At 44.1% G+C, this 22,328-nt stretch overlaps 1 long non-coding RNA gene across 5 annotated transcripts; it reads left to right on the top strand.

Moving 5' to 3' along the window:
• Nucleotides 1-345: 345 nt before the first annotated feature.
• Nucleotides 346-22,259, top strand: LOC146194839 (uncharacterized). 5 transcript variants are annotated; one of them, XR_014705925.1, is made up of 7 exons: nt 346-609; nt 1,716-2,443; nt 4,175-4,254; nt 4,698-4,778; nt 11,401-11,473; nt 17,968-18,075; nt 22,163-22,259. It is a non-coding gene; the product is annotated as an uncharacterized LOC146194839 (long non-coding RNA). The 5 variants fall into 5 exon arrangements; XR_014705923.1 differs by having other exon boundaries at nt 594-609; nt 1,674-2,443; XR_014705926.1 differs by lacking the exon at nt 1,716-2,443 and having other exon boundaries at nt 363-609.
• The last annotated feature ends 69 nt before the right edge of the window (nt 22,260-22,328 follow it).

Genomic DNA, 22,328 nt, shown 5'->3' with positions numbered 1-22,328 from the left:
ATCGGTAATCTACAGGCCCTCCGGGGGTTTCAAAATTCACATTTAAACAAAATGTACTATAGGTCTGCCCTCTGATCTCCGCAAAGGGAACATGATGGGCAGTACTCGCTAGGATACCATTCTGCTAATTTATGCGGACAAAAGCACGCACACTGCAACAATCCACAATTTCAAACTTCCCGCGGAAGGGCTGTCAATGCTTACCATTGGTTAAAAGTTAAAGAAAACTAAAGCTTTATTTTGGCTCTCAAAAACCTTTCAAAAACCGGTTTAATTTTTGTTTTAATAATTAAATAGCCTCAAATAATTATTGGCGCGTTTGTATTTATATATATCGTCTGCGCCTTCTCACGAGTCACTGCTCCACAGTTACCGTACTACGCAGCTGTTTGCAAATGGCCGTTTGCTTGGTTGAATCTCGGTGGGCTGGGTCGCGTTTTGTGTTCTCTGCCGTATTTTACTTCTACCTGCGTGTCAAGTCGGCATCAGCTTCTTTCCTAGTCCCAGCGAGCGTCGTTAACTAACAGCGGTGGGTCCGTCGTCGTCTCGAGTGTTTCTGTGTCGTCTCGGTATACGGTCGGAGGCAGCTAGGGGCGAGTACATCGACAGGTAAGCCTTTCTCCACTTCTTTATGCATTCAAGCGGCTGTTATTTAGACATGTCACCATTGTGAATTCAGTTATTTATATTTGAGGTTTGAAAATCAGTGCAAGTAAATATGCAGACACATATTCCACGACATGCGCGGATAAAAAAAAATTCATGACTAACTTACAGGACAAAGTGTGCAATATAAACACCGCGGACCCCAAGGGTCCATCAAGAGATTTGCGGGGTTCGTTCGCGCGATAGCTGTAAAAAAAAAAAATATGCGTAACTATTGCACAAAGTGTGCAATATACACACTGCGGACCCGAAGGGTCCATCTAGAGATTTGCGGGGTTCGTTCGCGCGATAGCTGTAAAAAAAAAAATATGCGTAACTATGGCACGAAGTGTGCAATATACACACTGCGGACCCGAAGGGTCCATCTAGAGATTTGCGGGGTTCGTTCGCGCGATAGCTGTAAAAAAAAAAAGAAAAATCATGCGTAACTACGGCACAAAGTGTGCAATATAAACACTGCGGACCCCAAGGGTCCATCAAGACATTTTTGCGGGGTTCGTTCGCACGATAGCCGTAAAAAAAAAAAAAATCATGCGTAACTACGGCACAAAGTGTGCAATATAAACACTGCGGACCCCAAGGGTCCATCTAGAGATTTGTGGGGCCCGTTCGCGCGATACCTCTGAAAAAAAAAATCATGGGCAACTACGGGACAAATTGTGCGCAGTATAAAGGCGGAGTCACACTGCGGAAACACAACAGCGACATCAACCGAACAAGTTCGCCAAACAAGCCGTCAACAAGTTTCCGAACCAACTTGTTCCCCAACAGCATGTCACACCGCACGAACAGTCGGGAAGCCAAACAGGTTGCTGCAGTGTTACCTCGGTGTGACAGTGTTTGGCAACCAAAACAAGCAGGAAACAGTGTCCTCAACGCTGTTCGGCCTGTTCGCTGGCCGGGCGAATTTCCGGACGACAACAGACCAACCAAAGTACTCATATTTGAGCTGATTGACTCATTCCTGCGAATTTCCTACTTGCAGATACGGTTTTCTTTTTTTGCAGAGTTTCCATGCAAACCATTTCCCACGTTGTGGCGTCTTGCAGGCAGCGCATTCACCCGTTGGCAAGGGCACGGAGCTTCGGCAACGGCGCCTCCCGCGGGTGGCGATGATATGCGCTTGCCTGCCAGCCGTAACGTCGTCGGCTGACTTATTGCGCCGGGAATTCCCGCCTTGGCGGCGGCTGTGTGAACCTTGAACCAAACGTGAGCGTCCCGTGTGTGTGCCTGAGAACATGTAAACTGACAACCCCCATCTGCAGCGTCCCTCCGACGATTCGGCGCCGCGGTGGCTGGCGCCGTGCCATCCGTGTTTACCTTGTTTTGGTAGTGGTGTTTTCTTTGTGGAATGGGCCTAGCGCGCAGCAAATACAGCGTCCATGCTTTGATGCGAGAGAGTGCGATCACGGGACACCGAGCAGCAGTGCGTGGTGCGTCGACAATGAGAGCGGGCACGTGAAGAAATGGGCGAAGGAGTGAGTGGTGCGTCAGCACAGAGAGCGGATGTTTGAAAACTGTGTGCGAACGTGCGTGTGTGAAATGAAGAAGTGTATTTGTAATCGAGTCGTTAATTATTAATAAGGCGTATGACGTGATCGAATCAGCGAAGCTCGCGTGGGCGAGCTGTATGGTTGTGCGGTCAGAACGCCGACTCGTCGTCCGGACGAGGAATTCCACTCGTGTTGTGTTGCAAGCCATGGTGGTGGTCTGTCGGATTCGTGTTCTCACGGTCGAGGCCTCACAAATGCCTCTCATGTGACTTTCCTGTACTCCTGTAAGTATGTAGATAAATCTCATGTAATGTCTTCTCTGCCGTAAGCCTCTGCCCATTCCTCCAAACTGCTCATCATTTCTCAGGACGGGACCTGAGGAGATCGACCACAGTGAGAGCCGAACCGAGGGTCCCACAATAACAGAGCCCTCGTTCATCATTAAAGCAAGCTCAGCGTAATTGGGACAGCCTCTTTGTCTATTAAATTTTTCACAGGCACGTGTATAGCGCATGAATTTGGGCGAAATAGTAGCAAAATGGGCGGCTCCTGACATCAGCGACTCAACGAGCAGCAAGTTTCCGCGGTGTGACACGGTGTCGCCCAACTGTAGGAGAACAAGTTCGCGGCAGCTGTTGGAGGGCGACAACGACATGCTTCCCAATAGTTCGTGTTGGCGCGATGTGACAGGGTCGCCAACACTGCGCCAACACGCTGTTGACGGACAGAGTTGACCAACTGTTTCCGCAGTGTGACTCCGCCTTAAACAACCCCCTCCTCCCCCCCCCCCCTTTTGTGAAAAACAAATCATGAGACAAAGTGCGCAATACCAAGCTATTTGCTGAGTCCGCAACCCCCCCCCCCCCCCCCCTTACACACAAAGAAGGGTTGCGCGATAGCTGTGGTCTGGCTAGACGCAGTTCTACTGGGTTTTGCAGCGAGTTTCATAGCCTACTTTAGTTTCACAAAGTCAAAGAACCGCAAGTGCAGTGCAGAAGCAGGGAGTGCACGCAAGAGAGAGGAAAGACCGCCCCCACGCCCTATAGAAGCACGAGCTCTGGTTGCACTGTCACACGGGGCTGCAGTGCAAATCGTCTTGGTGGTTCGACGAGCGTGCGGCGAGGTTTTGGAGGTAGTAGAATCCCTGTAGCGGCACGCATACCAGCGGAGACACTCAACGATTCTTTCATTAATTTTTTTTTATCAATTGACTGGGTTTTCGCGTGACAACAATTCTTTTCAAAACACAATTCTTTCATTATTCTTTTTTAGCAACTGACTAGCCTTTTGCCTGACAATGATGCTTTCATGAATTTTTTTTTAGCAATTGACTGGCCTTTTGCCTTGCAACGATGCTTTCAATATTTTTTTTAGCAATTGACTGGCCTTTTGCCTGATAACAATGCTTTCATACGATTGTTAGGGTAACTAATCTGCAGAAGCTAAGTTCTTGTGTAACTGCTAAGCAGCAGAGAAGTGCCACTGCTTTACTTGATTTAACAAGGTGCAGAGGTGCAAACTGAATTCTTTTCTTGAATTGCCACTCTACTGTCCTCATATTGCAATAGCTGTTTCCCACTGACAAGCTTAAAGTTGTTCCTTGCGAGCTGTCATATTTATGTCATTCACGACCGCCCTGAGCAATGTGCCTCTAACGGGGCTGCCGGTTTTTGCCTTAATACAAATATCTTGGTTATAAAGGCAAATATTTGGTACAGAGCATATTTGTTGTCATCTGATGTATGGCAATCAGTGCAACCTGACTCACCATTTCCTTTTAGTGCCCTTTTCAATTTAGTTTTCAGTCCCTCTAAGGTGCCCGCTTACTTTGAAGGAGTGTAAAATTGTCCCAGTGGTTTTCAACAATTGCAAGTACTCAGCCATTGGAATTAAAAAGCAAATGTAAGAAGCCAAATAGCATACACCTAAGTTGAAAAAGAGTGAATAATTTAGAATGCTGTTTCAGAGGTAGTTGCTGGAAATGAAACCATCTTATGTGCTCCTTTAACTTTCAGTCCCAAGCCAGCCTTAGCTGATACAAGCCATAGTTCCCCCAGCAGCACTGCACTGGTCATACTTCCACTGTAGCCACCAGGTGTGAGTTTTTGCTTTTACAGATATTCTCATGTTCTTTACAAATATGCATAACGTTTGTAAAGTACCTTCCTGCTCTAAATCTAAGGATTCAAATGCATGAACCGACTGCATGCTAAACAGGGTGGTATGTACTATAAACTGTAAATGAAAGTAAATGAATAACCAATAAGACTAGCGTAGTGGCTTTAGGGCCATGCTAGTGCAACCTGACTTTTCAGTGTCCTTTAAAACTCATTTGTCAGTGTCTGTGAAGTGTCCTCTTACAGAGGTGGAGGGTAAAATAGTACCAGTGGTCTTCAGAAATAAAAAAACTTTAGATGAGGGGAATTTTTTACTTCCTCCCCGCTTGAGTTGCATAAACATTAGTTGTAGAGTGTGGCAAAATTTCGAAAGTGTCTCTGATAGAAATTAAACAATTCGCTGTATTTCTTTACCTTTCAGTCCCGAACCAGCCTTCAGCTAGTACAAACCATAGGTCCCACAGCAGCACTGTACCACTTCTACCTCTGCCACAGCCATCAGGTAGGAAATGTTTATGCTTTTCAGATATTTGCATGTTCTCACAGGCACAGAATTTTTATGAATTTTGCTAAAATCATAAGAACATAAATGCTTCAGCATTGTACATACTATCTAGTATATGGTATGTATTGTCGGCTAAAAAACTAAATTGGCCACCACTCATTGCCACAGAGAATCAGTAGTGCTACACTGTTGTATAGTGCCGCTTGCTTGTGGCCAAAGTGCCATGAGTTATGAAAAATTTCGCTCTCACTTTTGCACGGGGGATTGCCAGACAAGTTTCTAGTGTGGCGTTCGGCAGCTCTGCTGTTCATGGTTGTAATGAAGAGGAGTGCATATCGCACTGTGGCAAAGCAGTGGGACGGCCGTGATCTATCAAACTGCTGAAAGAACGAGGTACTGCGGCCAGGTATGCCGGAAAACTACCCGAGATGCAGCATCGGTGGCTATCGCAATGTGCACTCGAACCCAGTACAGCAAGAGATGGCGTGCTTTGCTGCAGTGCTACTTCTTTTTGGATACTGTCTTTATTATTGCCTCTGCAAATGCGTTTGATATTCTGTTCAGTGAGTCCTCTTAGCACTGTTTAAATTAGGTGCCGTGGCATATTTTTAGCAGCATGTAGATCTCATATGGTAAGTTATAAAGTTTTTGGATGAAACCAGATAGAGAATCTTATCCGTTATAGGAGTATCCTTAGTCCAGTAAAAAGTTACCGTCAGACTCAGTGCCAAGTCTGCTGAAACAAGCCATTGTTTTTGATAGAAGCATATTGTCACACTAAGTAAACTGTTATGCCTGGTTCACACTGCAGAAACATTTGGTAAACCTTTGTCTGCCAACAGCACATTTGCATAGCTTTGGCAACCATCTCGCCACTTTAACAATAACTGTCTGGAAATATGTACCTGTCACCCAGCTACACAGTGGAAATTTCTACGGGAACACTTGGCGAGCTCCTTGTCTCACTGAAAAAAAAAAAAAACTGACTGCTCCCTTACTGCTCCTCAAGCATAGCCACTTGTATAGTCCCATACTGCCTGCGTGCTCATTTCTGGGGCCAAATACTGTGCATGGAGGAGAAAGGGAAACATGCGGCACCAGCACAGCTGGTTTCATCGGCAGCCTGTCTGACTGCTTGCAAGGCGCCATGCTACGTCATGCAACAAAGCGATGAAGAAGAGTTTTCTTTAAGTGCTGTCTTGATGCATGGAAACTGTTAAAAAATGGTCAGTTACCTTTAAGTGCATGCTGTGGTGGTGTGTTGTTGCCGGAAGTTTTGCTCAGCTGGCGAAAAAATCAAATAATGCTGACGGACGCTGTCTCCATTTAGTTTTCGTTGCCCGAGGCAACACCCCGACAACGTGCCTTGTTTCTCAGCTCTTTGGAAACAAGTTTTTAGTGAAAAAATTTCTGGCTTGCTGGCAAATGTGTTTTGTTCATGCCGCTGATGTGTTCCTCCAGTGTGAACTGGGTTTTTGGTAGCAGATACTATTATTTATCACCTTTCATTTTTCATAATGAAGATTATGTTTGTGATTCATATTCCTAACAATCTCCTCATGACATTTGCATAGGGGACAATGTATCCAGCCATTAAACTGAAGCTGTTGTCAGGGGACTCACTGAAAAAAATGTCGAACACATTGCAGAAACAATGCTGAATTAAAGAACAAGTGAGCATGTTAATGATGCAGTGCCTTAGGTCATGTTGCCCAAACTGGCAGGATGGGATGTATGTGACTGACAATAACTTCAAGATATTAAAAAAAAAATAAACAGGAAAAACATCACTTAATTTCGGCTTTCCGGTAGCTCTGCGACAGCACGATGCGCTTTCTCACTGGTGGTGTGCGCTCTTCGATGTCATGACCATCAATATCAGGACAGCTGGATAGCACGCTAGAAATTTATCAAGCTTGGCAGGCGGCTTTGAGAGGGAAGGGGAAGTTTGTCATCACTTTTTTTTTATCGAAAGCTTGCCAGAAGGCATATTATAGAAACTTATGTAAAATATTTTCCGTAAGGAACCGGAGCAGGCGCCCGCTCTTATTGTTGTCGGTGAGCCATTTAGAGAAGTCCTCTTCCCTTGTTGTGGTTAGTCCCACTTCCCGCAGAATCTGTGTCCTTGATGCCTTTGTCCCTGCACAAGTCCGCAGCAGGTGGCGAATGCTCACTTCTGCAGCTGGTGTGGAACACTTCGGGCATGTGGTTGGTCCGATGTCTGCTTGAGATTGCCATCGGCATGTTACCGACGGGGTAAGGGCCGCCCCAGCTCTTATCCTCCTAAGGGAAACCTCCTCCAATCTCGTTAAGTTACGAGGGAGGGGGAATGTACACAGGGTTATGAGGGCACATGTACTTCTCCTTAAAGAAGATGCTAAGATGGGAACTTGAGTACACTGTCACAAGCCAGTGGTGCGATGTAATAGTGTCGAGTTGCAGTCTCACTGCTTTAAACAATAGTTTACTTTTCTGGCTGTTGCTACTGTTTCACCGATCAGTTCAGTTCAGTTCAGGCGTTCAGTCGTGTCCGACTCTTCGTGACCCTATGGACCATGTCACGCCACGCTTTCCGGTCTCTCACTATCTTCTTAACATCACATAGCTTCATCTGCAATGCCTCGAGAATGCCATCTAACCATCGCGTTCGCTGCCTACCCCTTCTCCGGCGACCCTCAACCTTTCCCAACATCAAATCTTTCTCCAGCGACTCCTCTCTTCTCATCAGATGACCAAAGTAGCTGAGCTTTAACTTTAGAATTTGACCCTCCAATGAGCAGTCAGGGTTTATGGTCGACAATATCGACTGATTTGATCTTCTGGCAGTCCAAGGAACTCTTAAGAGTCTTCGCCAGCACCACAATTCAAACGCGTCAATTCTTCGGCGGTCAGCCTTTTTCACAGTCCAACTCTCGCATCTATACATCACAACTGGAAAGACCATAGCACGGGTTATACGGATCTTGGTTGACAGACTAATGTCTCTGCTCTTTACTTTACTAGGCGGTCGAGGCTAACCATTGCTCTCTTTCCCAGAAGCAGGCGTCTCCTAATTTCATGGCTGCAGTCTCCTTCCGAGGTAATCTTGGCGCCCAAGAACAGAAAATCTGTCACAGCTTCCACTTCTTGTCCATTGATGCTCCAGGACTTGATAGGGCAAGACGCCATGATCTTCGTCTTTTTAATGTTCAGTTTAAGCCCAAACTTCTCACTCTCTTCTTGTACGCGCATCAGAAGTCTTTTGAGTTCCACTTCACTTTCTGCCATTAAAGTGGTATCATCCGCATATCTAAGGTTGTTGATACGTTTTCCAGCAATCTTCACTCCAGCTGAAGACTCGTCCAGACCGGCCTTCCTCATGATGCACTCTGCATATAGGTTAAATAGGCAGGGCGACAGTATGCAGCCTTGCCTCACCCCTTTCTCAATCGGAAACCAATCAGTAACACCATGACCAGTTCTGACTGTGGCCTCTTGCCCTTCATAAAGGTTCCTGAGGAGACAGATGAGGTGAATTGGAACTCCCATCTCTTGGAGAGCTTGCCACAATCTGCTGTGATCTACGCAGTCAAACGCTTTCGCATAATCAATAAAGGAGAAGTAAATGGGTTTCTGGAACTCTCTTGCTTTTTCCATGATCCAGCGAAGGTTGGCAATTTGGTCTCTAGTTCCTCTGCCCTTGCGAAACCCAGCTTGCACGTCCGGAAGCTCCCGATCCACATACTGCTGCAGCCTACCTTGCAGGATTTTTAACATCACCTTGCTAGCATGCGAAATAAGCGCGATCGTGCGGTAGTTGGAACAATCTTTGGCACTGCCTTTCTTTGGAATGGGGATGTAAATTGACCTCCTCCAATCCTGTGGCCACTGCAGGGTTGTCCAAATCTTTTGACATAATGTATGCAGTGTGTTAACAGCGTCGTGGTTGAGGTTTTGAAGCAACTCAGCTGGAATACCATCAATTCCGCTAGCTTTGTTCTTAGCAAGGCTGGCTAAGGCCCATTCAACTTCACTCTTCAGGATGCCCGGCTCGAGATCAGTAATCACAACCGTCCTATGTTGGGCTTGCACATCCGGGTCCTTCTTGTACAGTTCTTCTGTGTATTCCTGCCACCTCTTCTTTATCTCTGAGGCTTCAGTGAGGTCCTTGCCTCGTTTGTCCTTTATCACGCCCAGCTTAGCACAGAAGCTTCCTTTGATATCTTTGATTGTCTTATACAGAGCTCTTGTGTTCCTTAATTGGCTGTTGTCCTCAACTGCTTGACACTGTATGTTCAGGAAGGCATTCTTATCTCTCCTTGCTATTTTCTGAAAATCCGCATTGAGAACCTTGTATCTTTCTCTTTCCCCCATACCTTTTGCCATCCTCCTTTCCTCAGCTATTTGCAAAGCCTCTTCAGATAACCAGTTTGCTTTTTTGCATTTCTTTTGCTTTGGAACTACCTTAGTAGCAACTTCTTGTATTATATCACGAACATCAGTCCACATCTCTTCGGGCTCTTTGTCTTCTAGATCTAATTCTTGAAATCGATTCCTCACTTCCACAGCATATTCTAATGGAATCTGATCCAGATCATACCTGAAAGGCCTTCTAGTTTTCTGCGTTTTCCTCAATCGAAGCTTAATTTTGGCAACAAGAAGCTGATGATCGGTGCCACAATCGGCCCCAGGCCTTGTTTTTACTGCTTGTATAGCACTTCTCCATCTCTGCCGGCAAATAATATAATCGATCTGATTCCTGTACAGACCGTCCGGTGAAATCCATGTGTACAGGCGCCTCTTGTGCTGTTGAAAATGAGTATTCGCTATGGTCAGTTTGTTTTCTTGACAGAACTCTACTAGCCTCTGCCCAGCTTCATTTGGCTCACCAAGACCGAACTTGCCTGTAATTCCGGATACTTCTTCACTCCCGACCTTAGCATTCCAGTCTCCTATGAGAAAAACGACGTCTGATGATGGGGTGCGGTCTAAAAGGCATTGTAGGTCCACATAAAATCTCTCAACGTCAGCTTCTTCAGCAGGCTTAAGATACACAGTCGTAAATTTGTTCAGGAGCAGCTGTTCTGGATATGGTGAAAAGAATTTTCCACAAAACGATTGAAGGTTTTTCAAAATATATTCTCAATTAAAAGGTACATTTTACAGGAATGCATTTGTTTCTTTTAGCACTGGCGTCTCTAGGGTCACCCGCACCTGGTGCAAAGGAGCGGCACCCTTTCTCCCTCCCCATGTTTTAAGCACCAAATCGTAACTTCCTTCTCTGTCCTCATGGTTTCCTTTGAAGTCAAGCTTGCTTTTGCACCCAACCATGCAGAGCAAGTAAAGTGTATTTTTTTTTAACCCTTAGATGCAGCGATATTGTACCAGGAATGACAATTCATTAAAACATTACGTCAAAAGAACATATTTCCAAAAAAGGCAGAAGCACTAGCATGTGTAAGTTGCGAGGACATTCATTGACTTAACTAAGTGGCTTGATTAAGACAGGTGATTGCCCAGTATGAGAAGTATTGGAAGTCCACTTGTACCTCGAAAAGGTGCAGACTGATTTCCGCATCTAGACTGCAAAGTTACCAATGCTGATTGGTGCCATACCAACAAAAAATGTTGAGCGCCAAATGGCCTTTTGGAGCTGGGAGACAGGGGGCATCCCCAGGCTCAATTTTGTTAATGCTTTCAGTTGAATTTCTCATTTTAACGATGACTTTGCCTTTTCCAGAGAGAATAATGCACTACGTGAGCACTCTTGGGTACATTCTCAATTCTCCTTTTAAAGCACCTGGCCTTTCTAAAAGTGCCCTCCTTCTCATATTTTTTTTTGTGGTCAGCACGTCATGATCTGACTTGCCATTCCACTCAACAACAGGCATTCTGTGCCTTTCGGCGTTTTGAAATTGTGAGGCGGATGGGACTGGATCGAGTAGCGAGAAAGGCACAGGAGATAAATGAACAAGACAACTGCCTGAGAGATACTGCCAGCAATGCCCGCTTGGGAAAGGAGACTGAACTGCATATAAAGAAAAAGAGGCATGGCAGTACGGCTGCTGACTGGTGTCATCTAACATGCTTTTGTGCAGGGGTTTCTGATGGGTATCAGATTAATGCTGGTGTTTTCAGGGTGCACCCGCATGCACAGGCCCAGTTCAACATTAATTTGGCATGGAGTCTGGCATAAACTAAGGCCTGTGTTTTCAAGAACTCCAAACAGAACAATTAGTTTACGAGAAGGTCGCATTCTCCAGTCAGTGTCTCAGCAGTACCAATACGCGCTTTTACACAATAATTCATTTTGCTCCCCACCACTTCCTTTCTTTCACTGCCCAGCTGCACCCTCTGAGCGCTGCACTCTGTGCGGACCACACCTCACGCACCCCTTTCATGAGCCACTTCTTTTAGTACATCATAATTGATGTTATGACGGATCTTAAATATTTCCTTCAAAGTTGTTCTGTTCATGCTAGCTGTTCTGTCACTGCTAAAATTTTCTTTTACTGTAGGTAAAGAAAACATTTTTTTTACTAGAATGGGCTGTGCTGTTGTTGCACATTTAAAAAACTTTTTTATGGGTAGAACATTTGTGTGTGCAAAACACTAATTGTTGTTTTTGTTTCAATAACAGTGAACCACTGTGAGTGCCAAGGCCTCTTTGGGTGATGCTGCAGTCTCACAACAGGCAGGAAAGCAGTCAAAAGGTGTGTTTCTGCTCATTATACCGAAAAAAATATTGGAGGTTTTATGGTAACCTTAGATGGTCTTCAGCACTTTTGCACCAGTATTTATTCCTTGGGAGGGAAAAATAAACATAACTCAATAAGTGTAACTTAATGAGTTTGAGCATTTATTACAAATGCAGTCTTCCTGATTCATTGAGCTTTGGCAGCCTACTGACCACAAGTCACTCCTGCTGAGAGGTAGTGTGATGGTGATGTGGGCAGCCTTTCAAGCTCCACATTCTGTCTTCAAGGCTAGCTCTCTGGGCAGTCAATGTAGTTCTCTACTGCACTGTGCAGCTGTCTCATTGATATTTAGTTTCATTTCACAAGATAGTCAATCATATACATGCACCTTCATCATCATTATCATCAGCCTGACTACACCCACCGCAGGGCGAAGGCCTCTCCCATATTCCTCCATTTAACCCGGTCCTGTGGTAGCTGCATCCACTTGACCCCTGCGAACTTCTTAACCTCCTCCACCCACCTAATTTTCTGCTGCCCCTGCTAAGCTTTCCTTCCCTTGGAATCCAGTTTGTTATGCTAAGCGTCCATTGGTTATCCTCTCCTCACACTACATGTCCTGCCCATGCTCATTTCTTCTGGGCACTTTGCTATTTGCTAAATGACTAATTTCTTATTTTCGCCTCTATCATCTGGCACATATGCATCAGCATGCAGTACTAAGCTACTGCATTGTGTGAAAGCACAAGACACAGATGTAAAGCCCTTTTAACAACCCCTCCAAATTACTCGGCTTAGGGATGGCAGCTCTGATGCCGCTCTGTTCCAAGGGTCAACTTGATGGGTTGATTGCGATCTCAACCTCCCATTCCAGATGAGCTACTCTAGGTCGCAGAAGTGCTTGGCTGCTATAATTTGTTCACAAGTAGCAGTTTATGACTCTCATCATTTGTTGAATTATTTTTGCTGTTAAACATTTCTCATATTTCTCAAGAAGCCAGCAACAGGAACACTAGCTACTGCAATGCAGTCAGCAAAGTATGTACCTGTAGGCAGGAAAAAAACTCCCAACACCTCTTCACTATCCTTTGCACCACTGAGTTGCCGAGCATTGCACCGCTCAAAGCTAGGTTTTATGAATGCCAATGTTGTATTTACTGGTGTGGAACTAAATGTCTCTATTGAACACCATTGAGTTTTATACACTTTTGCTAGAAACATGCAGAGTCCAAGTTGACTGACTTTCTGAGTTAACATGAGGAGTATAAATGTGAGCTCATTACCTTACCTCAAGGAAGTGTGGTGCAACAAAGACAAACACTATGAATGAAACACAACACAGGCATGCACTACCAACTGTAATGCAAAACAGAATGCAAACTTCGTCTTTAACGCCCAAGCACAACTTCCTTCTCTACACACAAGTCCTTCATATTTGCACACCTCTTCTTTCCTAAGCAGATATGTCTGGCCAACAGTAAATGTTTGCCACCCTCACACCCCAGGTATCCTCCAAGCAGCGAATACAAGACCAAATCCATCACTCACATCATCCAAACAGAGCTCATAACTTCCACCACTGAGATACAAAAAAAATGCACCACACATCTGGAGCTGCCACAAATTGTGTTCACTCACAGTGCACCTAAAAGGCAAACCCAGCTTGAGTCTTAACAGGGAAAAAATGCATCAAGGCAACCCTTGCAATCACTGATCACCTTGGCCGATCTGGTGAGCTGCAAGCATTACATGCTGCGATGGCTTTTGATCTACTAGCTTTGTTCTATACAAGTACACAATTCTTAATTGCCTGGGTCACCTTCTGTTAGTATTGGCTAGCCGGAACCACTGCAAAGCCCCCAGGGTTGTGTGGTGCATGAGGGGAATATTGGATGGGCTGGATTGTACCCCAAGGACTTCTCGGAAGATGGATGTAGTACTGCAAGAACATACTCTAAACAATGTTTTTAGATGATAACCTTCGTCTTCTTCAAACGGAAAAAGGGGGCTTCAAAGTGCTTCTGGCTGGCCTATATGAAGAGAGGGCGACCGTGAAGAATTTTAGGAAGAATTAAGAATTGTCTGCTTCTGCAGAAGAAAGCTAGTAGAGCAAATGTCATCATGTTATGTAAAAAACTGCAGCTGAGCAGATTGGCCAAAGCGATCAGCCACTGCAAGAAGGGTTGGCTTGATGTGTTTTTTCCTTTTAAGACTCATGAACTGGACTCTCCTTTTAGATGTATTGTGAGTGAACGTGATTCATGGCAGATGCAGATGTGTGGTGATCTTTAAGTGTGTGTCTAAGTGGCAGAAGTAACTGTCTTGCGCAGACAATGTGAGGGGTGAAATTTTTTGTTTATTTCGCAATTTTTATTTCAAAAATTGTGTAAAGCATTTTCTATAGTATGCCTTATGACAAGTTTGGGAAATAAAAAAAAAGTCCACCCCTCACCTTCGATGGGAGGATTACTAACATCTATTGTTGGCCAGGTATATCTGCGTAATTAGGAAAGAAGAGTTGTTTTAGAGTGATGTACTTGGGTGTGAAAGTGAAAGCTGGGGTTCCGCTTTGTGTTATAATTGGTAGTGTGTGCTTGTGTAGCGTTTCTCTTTTCGTGTTTGTCGTCATTGCACTGCTGTTCTGGGTATCATGCACCATTTCGTCCCACATGCTGTTCAAGGAAGTGCATTTTGCTTATAACATATGGTGCAGTTTTCTTCGTAAGTGAACATTAGAGTACTACAGCGCATGCGAAATGTGTTCTATCTTGTAAACAGATGGCTCCCTAATTCTACAGGGGTCCGCAGAGCTAGATGCCATTTTGCTCACACATTTGGTACTATATAGACAAGCGTCAGCCGGAGACATCAGTGGAGATGCGGTGGCACTGGTGACAGAAGTGACTTTTGGGGTGTAGGCAAAAACCCTAGCCGTCTGTTTGGTTTTCAAGCATAGTTCTGGGTATTCCTGCAAGCTGTGGTGCGGTCAGTTACACCACGAGGCACAAGAAAGAAAATGGCACCTGTTTTCATATGTTTCTTACTGTCTGATAAAGATGAGTGCAAAGGGCAGCATGAGCACTACAAGTAGACCCTTCAGCGACGAATTGCCTTTGCAGCTATCATGCATTGCACATCTGCACTGCAACTTGATCAGGTAGTTCACAACCCTTAATTGTCGCACCTACTTTTTGGCCGCACAGCGAAGAGCGCAATAGCAAACACCTGCAGTTTGTGGACGTTTTGTTTTATATACTGTCCATTCATAAGAAGTTTAATCAAAACTCCTTGACAACCCATTCACCTGCAGTGCCCATGTGTTCGTACAGAAAAGGACACAAAAGCTGCTGCGAAGGTAACTGTAGTTATCTTAAGCGGACACTCCAGCCCGATATTGCCAAAACAGGCGCTGTCTTCTCATGTAGCTTTTCTGTTTTCACTTTCACGAGTTTCAATGAGTGACTTCATAACCAGCCCTATAAAGCGAGTGAGCATCATTAGTATCCCGGCAAGGTTATGCAGTGTTATTTCTCAGATCAATAAATTTTTTTTTGAAAGTCATCAGGAACCTGCAGAACGAATTCAATATTCACGTAAAACCTAACTCTGATCGAACAGTATATTTAAATATGGTACATATGGTATATGGAGTTTAATGCCCCAAAGTGGATTCGGTTATGAGGGTTGCAAAATAAGCAGTTATAAGATGACTTGAATTTAAATAAAAATGTTCCAAGTATAGTAAAAAAAGATGGTAGATTGCTCAAATTTTGCTATGCGCTCATGGAGAACATTGCAGTTGTGCTCATGCACCTCTCCTATACAGCGAAAAGAACAAAATAAGAGCACTCCTAAAGGTCTTCATGTGTATATTAACCTGTGAATGACATTGATGCATCTATACGAGAAACAGGCGTGACACTTTTTTTATCGACCAAGATGAAAGCTTGGCAGCGCACTGTAAGAAAATGTTACAAAGAACTATACGATGAATTTCTGTCTCCTCAGTTTCAGGTACATAGGGCTAGAAATATGATTCCTAGTTCCCTATTCAGTTCAGTTCAGTTGTTCAGTTGTGTCCGACTCTTCGTGACCCTATGGACCATGTCACGCCACGCTTTCCGGTCTCTCACTATCTTCCTAACATCACATAACTTCATCTGCAGTGCCTCGAGGATGCCATCTAACCATCGCGTTCACTGCCTACCCCTTCTCCAGCGACCCTCAACCTTTCCCAACATCAAATCTTTCTCCAGCGACTCCTCTCTTCTCATCAGATGACCAAAGTAGCTGAGCTTTAACTTTAGAATTTGACCCTCCAATGAGCAGTCAGGGTTTATGGTCGACAATATCGACTGATTTGATCTTCTGGCAGTCCAAGGAACTCTCAAGAGTCTTTGCAAACACCACAATTCAAACGCCTCAATTCTTCGGCGGTCAGCCTTTTTCACAGTCCAACTGTCGCATCCATACATCACAACTGGAAAGACCATATAGCACGAGTTATACGGATCTTGGTTGGCAGAATAATATCTCTGCTCTTACTAGGCGGTCAAGGCTAACCACTGCTCTCTTTCCCACAAGCAGGCGGCTCCTAATGTCATGGCTGCAGTCTCCTTCCGAGGTAATCTTGTTCTTTAGAGTAAATTGGTGCTTGGAGCAGCGGAAAGTCTATCAAAAAGAGTCGTCATATGAAAAGCACACTTCAAGTCATTCATATCATTGTCCTCCTTTCATGCGCTAGCAATTGACCCAGAAGTTTAATAGTGTTGACCTTTTTGTTATACATTAAACTTTTTCGTATTCATTTTACTTAATCAGTTACTACAGCCACCCATGTACTGTAGCCATGCACTGTTGAAGTCATGGCGAAGATGCCAATGTAGCTCTTTTCCGGGTAATTCCAGCAGTAATCGGCTTCAGAAGTGCTGAACTAACACCAGTGGCAAAGTACTACTATTTCAGTTCCCGACAAATGCCCACACTGCGAAGAACCCGCTTGCGACACCACTGTCTGGCATCTAATATGGATATGCCCAGGAACTTTGCATATACGCAAGATCATTTTACGAAAAGCTGGACTTGCACCGACTAATGACTCTCATTTCCACTTATGGATAACAAACAACATTTATGCGTGCAGTTTATGTGACTTCTTGCACATGGCCGCACTCCACACATTCCTGTGACTCTACCACCACCTTTTATGCCGTGTGGCAAACTCAGCGCCATAAATAAAATAAAATAAAAAGTGCTGAACTAGCCTCCAGGCATAATCCAAACAATTTCTAAGCACAAGCGGCGGTCGGCGCTTTGGTACTGAGCGACGCTTTCCTAATTGGTCTACTCATGAAACTACCTTTGTGAATCCTAATCTGCCATAGTAAAAGAATGATATGGTTAACTTTTGCAAAGCAAAAATCGCAGAGCTAGTACAAGCAGGGCGGTTGAGCCCAATTTGCACCGGCGGCAGCTGGCTTTGGCTTGAGTTGAAACTTACTTGTCGCGGCTATCGCTCTTAGCAGCAATTTGCCACTGGTCAGCGATTCTCAAGAGTGATTCAATTTTGGTAATCTACTCAGTATTCCAGACACCAACAAATTTTGCTCGCTTCATTTCTGACATTGGCACTAGCGATATGCTGTTTTGTTCGCGTACGGTTTGCGGGAGGAGGGGCCACCGCAATGATGTTTACGGTGGTCGAGGAGGTGCTGCCCTTGTGTGGTGCTTGACCACGCTGTTGGCACCTCGTCGGTACGACACTCCAGGAACCATTTATAAATAGGATATTTGTAAATGCAGCTTCAATCTGCCAATCACGGCGTCGCTTCAGCTGTTGTACTTAATGGGCAATAGCTGCTGTAACTGAGAACGGCAGTGAGCTGTGTAACAGCAGCGAACCGCGATTGGCAGTTAACCATGGTTAAGTTCGGTAGCCGTGATTAAGCTAGCCGAGTAACTAGGGTATCAGAGAAACTTATGGTCAGTTTGAGTAGCAGAGCAGTTTCAGACAGGAGGAAATTGTAAGCTGTGAATAGAAAAGAATTTGGTTGGGAGATATGATTAGTATGCTTGAAGCAGGGCAGATGGCTGCAGGTAAAGCAAAACAGTGATAATTGAAAATCAGTGGAGCAGTACTTTGTCCTACAGTGGGAGTAACTAGCCTTGTGATGTCGATAATTGATGCAGACTTACCTTGCAATCCATATTGCACTAGTTTCTGTAGTATATAGTGCAAACAGTGCCACAATTTCTAATTGCATTAAATTATTTGTTGTCCAAATGGTTATTGTTCCCCATCCCCTTACAGTAATTGTGTAAATAGTCGAGTTATTGTATCAGTCATTGATTCTGCATGCATTGTTCTTGCTTTCACTTCGTTCCTATATTACTTTGCAGGTTGTATCTGCACTGTGGTATTATGGATGAGTGTTTGTAGTTTTGAACCTAGTCAGATTGTAATATTGATATTTAACCACACTGATATTACCTATTACCTAATATTGCAGATTCCTTGTGGCACTACCTCAAGGCGAAGGCCTGCCCTGCCGATGAGCTGCAGAAGCGCTACATAAAGGTGGCAAGGTACCTGGCGAGAAGTGCTGTAACCTGCGGCGGTAAATATCTTCTCATGGTCATGTTTGATTCTTCTGTCCAGTTTAGGCAGAATTAAGTGGTTGGCTGTTATAATTTGTTCAGCATCACAGTAGCAGGTAATGATTGTCATCATGGGTGTGGTGATCGTCTTCCTCGTCGAGCTCTTCTGATATGTTGCCAGTGAGAGGAGAGCAAAATGATCATCACCTGTTGCAATGCACGGTATAAAAAAGAAGAACCGAATAAGGGTAAATAGGGTACGCCTCAGGTCACATATGAGCCAACGTTTCGACAAGTGGACTTGTCTTTGTCTGGGCATAGCGATCATCACTGGCAGGGGTTTAAATACGCTTTTGCTTCCGAAGAAGAAAAGCTGGGGAGGGGAAAGTGGGTGCGAAAGAGTGGGGAGGAGAGGATGGGTGAGAAGAAAGTGGGTCATGAAGTGGGAAAAAAAAAGACATCTTGAGTATGTACTTATCAGCCATGGAACCAGGGATTTCGTAGCCTGCAAAAGAAGTAAAAGCGGCCATACCAGGAAAAAAAAAAGACTACTATGCGGTTAGGTGATTAGTCACGACTAAAGACCATTTGGTGAAGATACACCTTACAAAGGGAGGCTATGCAAAGGGCCCTGATAAGGCATATATCTAGGGGGACAATTCTTAAAAGGAAGGGGTAGGGCGGGGAGTACATAGTCACAGGATAATAACCGCATAGTGAAAACTAATAATAGCCTTAAGTGTGTATCTCAACCTGGAACCCGAGATCCTGTGGCCTACAAAAGAAGTAAAAGCTGCAGTACCAGGAAAAAAGAAAAAATCATAGTACCCAGTAGATGATTAGTCACCACTTAGGCAGGTTTGGTGCAGATAAACCTTACAGAGGGCCCTGATAAGGCATATATCAAAGGAGGACAATTCTTAAAACTTTCTTCAAAGGGGGGGGGGGATACAGTCACAGGATAATAAGGGCACAGGGAACCAACACTGACATGAGAAAATAAAAAAAAGAGAGAGAAAAAAATAATAATGATAATAAAAAAAATATGTGAGGACAAATTCAAGCAACAAGTGATAAGGAGGAAATGTGTTTAGAGGAACGTGTAGGGTTATGCTATTGCAGAAGGGAATAGGGTGTACGTGCGTTGTGAATAAACTGTACAATTAAGGCTGTGAGATTGTTTTTCCGAATAGTTATGATGGAGAGGGAATATACCTAAGGGATTCTAGCGTTCCCTTAGATATATTTATTCCTGCTGGTTCCAATGTTCTAAATTTATGAATTAGATACGCCTCTCTGTATTTTCTGTCCCTTGCAGATTTAAAGCCTGACTGGAGAATATATAATTTAATTTCGAACTTATGGTCTTTCTGATTGAAATGCTGGGAAACTGCTTTCGGGAGGTTTTTGCCTACGTCTGCCCGATGTCCAATAAGCCGCATGTTCATTGGTTGTCCTGTCTCTCCGATGTACTGTTTATGACAAAAGGAGCAATCTAGAAGGTAGATAATGTTTGAAAATGTGCAGTTAAAGCCTGATTTTATGTGAAAAATGAAATCACTTGCATTGCTTTTAACCGTGGTGTCTTTTTGTATATGACTGCACGTCTTACATCTAGGTCGAGAGCAAGGGTGTGGTTGTGTTGGATGCTTGTTGTCGAGTTTAGAATGTACTAGATTATCTCTAAGGTTAGCGTTACGTTTGTATGTCACTCTTGGTGACATAGAACATTTTACGAGTCATCATCCGAGACATTGTAAACAAGGAATATTTGTAGGACAGGCGACACGGCTTAGAAGAATATGTAGCAATGATAGTGACTACCTAAACGAACTACATTCATTGAAAGCAACACTAATCCTGAGGAACTATCCCGGTAACTCCCATGATACGGCCCTCGAAAAAGCAAGCACTTTAAACCGCAACGGTGTGCTCACGAAACGACCAAAGGCCAACAGCGAACGACAGCCTTCTTTTGGTAATAAATACTCCAATGTCCTTCCAAACATAAACAATATTCTGCGGAAATACCATTCCATGCTAACGTGTAATGAACGCCTCAAGAAAATATTTCCGGAGACACCAAGAGTGACATACAAACGTAACGCGAACCTCAGAGATATTCTAGTACATTCTAAACTGGACAACAAGCATCCAACACAACCACACCCTTGCTCTCGACCTAGATGTAAGATGTGCAGTCATATACAAAAAGACACCACGGTTAAAAGCAATGCAAGCGATTTCACTTTTCACATGAAATCAGGCTTTAACTGCACATCTTCAAACGTTATCTACCTTCCAGAATGCTCCTTTTGTCATAAACAGTACATCGGAGAGACAGGACAACCAATGAACATGCAGCTTAATGGACATCGGGCAGACGTAGGCAAAAACCTCCCGAAAGCAGTTTCCCAGAATTTCAATCAGAAAGACCATAAGTTCGAAGAAATTAAATTATATATTCTCCAGTTTGGCTTTAAATCTGCAAGGGACAGAAAATATAGAGAAGCGTATCTAATTCATAAATTTAGAACATTGGAACCAGCGGGAATAAATATATCTAAGGGAACGCTAGAATCCCTTACGTATATTCCCTCTCCATCATAACTATTCGGAAAAACAATCTCACATAGCCTTAATTGTATAGTTTATTCACAACGCAAGTACACCCTATTCCCTTCCGCAATAGCATAACCCTACACGTTCCTCTAAACACATTTCCTCCTTATCACTTTTTGCTTGAATTTGTCCTCACATATTTTTTTTTATTATCGTTATTATTTTTTTCTTTTTTTTTTCTCATGTCAGTGTTGGTTCCCTGTGCGCTTATTATCCTGTGACTGTATTCCCCCCCCTCCGCCCCCTTCGTAGAAAGTTTTAAGAATTGTCCTCCTTTGATATATGCCTTATCAGGGCCCTTTGTAAGGTGTATATGCACCAAACCCGCGGAAGTGGTGACTAATCATCTACCTGTACTATGATATTTTTCTCTTTCTTTTTTCCTGGTACTGCCGCTTTTACTTCTTTTTAGGCCGCAGGATCTCTGGTTCCAGGTTGAGATACACACTTAAGGTTATTATTATTTTTCACTATGCGGTTATTATCCTGTGACTATGTACTCCCCGCCCTACCCCCTCCTTTTAAGAATTGTCCCCCTAGATATATGCCGTATCAGGGCCCTTTGCATAGCCTCCCTTTGTAAGGTGTATCTTCACCAAACCATCTTTAGTGGCGACTAATCACCTAACCAGCATAGCAGTCCTTTTTTTTTCCCTGGTACTGCCGCTTTTACTTCTTTTGCAGGCTACAGAATCCCTGGTTCCATGGCTGATAAGTACATACTCAAGATGTCTTTTTTTTCCCCACTTCATGACCCACTTTCTTCTCACCCATCCTCTCCTCCCCACTCTTTCGCACCGACTTTCCCCTCTCCAGCTTTTCTTCTTTGGAAGCAAAAGCGTATTTAAACCCCTGGCAGTGATGATCGCTATGCCCAGACGAAGGCATGTCCACTTGTCGAAACGTTGGCTCATCTGCGACCTGAGGCGTACCCTATTTACCCTTGTTGGGTTCTTTTTTTTTATACCGTGCAAACCATCTTCTTCCTTTCGTTCTACCTGTTGCAATGCAGCCAGCAGGCAGGAAAAAACTAACGCCTCTCATCCATCTCGTGCACCACTGATCTGCCAAGCATTGCATCGCTTAAATCTAGGAGTTGCGAAAGCCTGAGATCTGTAATTATTGGTGCACAAATAAGTGCCTCCAATTAACAAGCATTGGACATCATTGGAGCTATGCACTTTTGCTAGCACTAAGTTGACTAAATTGCCAAGTTAACAAGATCAGGATAGGTGAGAGTTCACTATCTGTTATCAAGGAAGCATATTGTGCTTATAAAAATGGTTTGGTTTTCTTCATAATTGGTCATTCGAGCTATGCAGTGCATGCGAAATGTGTTGTTGCAGTCAACAGATGTCTCCCGAATTCTGCAGTGGTCTGCATAGCTAGGTGACATTTTGTTGACACGTTGCATACTTATGAGCTCTGGAATTCGTACGTATATTTCTTATGAGCATGCAGTCTCACAGTCTTTCTCTTCTTCAGCTAGGGCATGCTGAACTTGCACAAGCAGAAGAAAAAAGAAAAAGGAACGTCATCAGCCGGGAGTATTGTGCTAATAAATTGTTTCGCCCCAAGTAAGGTGTTTTTGATGTGCATGGCCATACTTAAGAATGCATGGAATGCAGAGCTAGGCTGGTGCTCCGCAGCT

Source organism: Amblyomma maculatum, chromosome 3 (assembly GCF_055883805.1).
Source record: "Amblyomma maculatum isolate TAMU_Amacu chromosome 3, ASM5588380v1, whole genome shotgun sequence".
Classification (NCBI taxonomy): Eukaryota; Metazoa; Arthropoda; class Arachnida; order Ixodida; family Ixodidae; genus Amblyomma; species Amblyomma maculatum.
The sequence above is the reverse complement of the archived record's forward strand: the minus strand, read 5'-3'. Positions and strand labels throughout refer to the sequence as shown.